The sequence below is a fragment of the Nannospalax galili genome, unplaced genomic scaffold (assembly GCF_000622305.1).
Source record: "Nannospalax galili isolate Female #2095 unplaced genomic scaffold, S.galili_v1.0 scaffold72, whole genome shotgun sequence".
Taxonomy (NCBI): Eukaryota; Metazoa; Chordata; class Mammalia; order Rodentia; family Spalacidae; genus Nannospalax; species Nannospalax galili.
This window is the reverse complement of record NW_008336933.1, coordinates 3,221,501-3,223,868: the sequence shown is the minus strand read 5'-3', so window position 1 is coordinate 3,223,868 and position 2,368 is coordinate 3,221,501. Positions and strand designations below refer to the sequence as shown.

At 43.5% G+C, this 2,368-nt stretch overlaps 1 protein-coding gene across 1 annotated transcript in view; it reads right to left on the bottom strand.

Moving 5' to 3' along the window:
• Positions 1 to 2,368, bottom strand: part of Mak (male germ cell associated kinase) — an 80,129-nt gene that overhangs the window by 54,646 nt on the left and 23,115 nt on the right. The window lies entirely within an intron of this gene.

Below are 2,368 nucleotides of genomic sequence, written 5' to 3'. Positions count from 1 at the left end.
TATTATTTTTATTTTATGTGTTTGAGTGTTAATGCCTGCATGTAGGTAAGTGCACTGCCTGCAGAGGACAGAAGAGGCTGTCAGATCCCCTGGAACTGGAGATACAGGCAGTTGTTAGCCACCATGTGGGTGCTGGGATCCGAACTTGGGTCTTCTGCAAGAACAGTCAGTGTTCTTAACCACTGAGCCATCTCTCCAGCCCCAGAAATAGTATTCTTTCTTTATTATAATTTTTTTGGGGGGTGGAGGAAGTAGACAGGGGATTGGCCCCACAGCCTCTCTCACATTCTGTCTTTTACATCCTCTCTTCCAGTGCTGGTCACAGTTAGATACCAGAAGTGTGTTTAGCATAATAAAGTAATTCTGCTATGCATATAATAGATAGACCCTGTATTTTTTTATGTGAACAGATTTTTAGTTGCCAAAAGAAATAAATATGAGACAAGAGAAATTAGGATTCATATTCTGAAAAACATTTCTTTAAAATGAGTTATAAGACTGTAACAATCTTCATTGTTAACTGACCGGATTTAGAACCACTAAGGAAACACACTTCCTGGTGTGTACATGAGGATGTTTCCAGAAAGGTTTAACTGAAGAGGGAAGACTTATCCTGAATGTGAGAGGCACCATTCCCTGGGCTGGGGTCCCAGACTGAATAAAAAGGAGAAAGTGAGCTGAGCATCAGAATTCATCTAGCTCTGCTTCCTGGTGGCTGAGGTCATGTGAGCAGCCGGCCACCATGCCTTCCCTGCGGTGAACCCAAACAACCCTCTCCTCCCCTACGGTGCCTTTGTCATGTGTTCTGTCACAGAGATGAGACCAGTAACTAACATGGCTCCCTGTGGAAGACTTCTAGAAGATGGGCAGGAAGTTTAGAGTTACTTTATTAAGTATTCTACTGATTTCTAATCCAGAACCTCACCAAGTTGCAGAGTACATGTGAGGAACTGAGTAAGCCATGGGCAGTTAAGATGGAGGTGAAGATGTGGGCTGTGATGCTGCGCAGCCCAGGTGCAGATCCTTGCTCAGCTGTTCATGATGTCTGACCAAGAATGGCCTCTTGAGCCTCAAATTCCTTCCCATAACGTAGACACTACTGTGCTGCAAAGTGCATTGCAAACGGCTTAGCTCAGTACTCAGTAACTAGTAGGTATGCTATGATCCATCTTAAGATGTAAAGGGTATCACTGCTGTTACCTTCACAATAGCCTTAGGGAATCATAATTTCATTTATTCAGCTGCTATAAGGAAGCTTGTAACGTGGTTTGACAAAATTTAGGGTTTACGACCTTACCCAAAGACACTTTACCATGCTATGAATTTAGACTGTTGCTAAACTACAAACGATTAACATAATGACTTTAAAATAAAAACAATTTAACTATAGCTGTATGAGGAAACTAATTTAAGAAAATGATAGTATCAGCCAGGTGTGGTGGCACACACCTTTGATCCCAGCACTCGGGAGGCAGAGGCAGGCAGATCTTTGTGAGTTCAAGGACCGCCTGGTCTACATAGTGAGTTCCAGGCCAGCTGAGGCTACAGGGAGACCCTGTCTCAAAAAGACCAGATTTAAAAAAAAGAAAAAATGACAGTATCCATCCAAGACGTACATAAAATGCACTGAGTCTTTAAACAAAATAGTTTTAGAATTTTAAAAAGTATCTCATCTTGGGGGCGACCAGACAGGGAAAAGCGCCTCCTGCCAAGGCTGACTTGAGTTAGGTCTCCAGGATCACGTGGCTGAAAGAGAGCACTGACTCCCACAAGTTGCCCTCTGACCTCCACACATAAGCTCTAGCATGCATGTGCCCACACGTATGGAAACACAAACAAATAAATGTAGCAATTTTTAAAGTATCTGATCTTTAGAAGTCAGATAAAAAAATACCCGTTACTTTTCATAATAGGCACTGAAACTTAGCTCCATAAACTCACAAAATCTTCAGTCTCTTCACCTATATTTATTAATACGCTGCACACGTGCTTTAGGGTTTGCCCTTTATCTGCGAGGCCCGCTCAGCCCTAACCGGCCACTTGTGAGGACTTCAAATCCTTGTCTCCACTCTGGCAAAAGGGATCATCCTAAAAATCTCTTGTGCTTAAAGCACTTCATAACCTTCTAGCTCTGCAGACCCACAGACTCCTTCCCCTGGCTTCACACCTTGGCCTTTTGTACTCCTGTCCCTCCTGTGGGCCACACCCTCTCACATCTCTCCAATGCTCTCTCTTGCCTCCAGGCCTACATGGAAAGGCTTTTACTGGTTGCGACATTCTTCTTCCTCCTCCTCCTCCTCCTCCTCCTCCTCCTCCTCCGTTTTGTCACTTGTCTGTGATCAGGATTGGTATTACATTAGTAGTTATA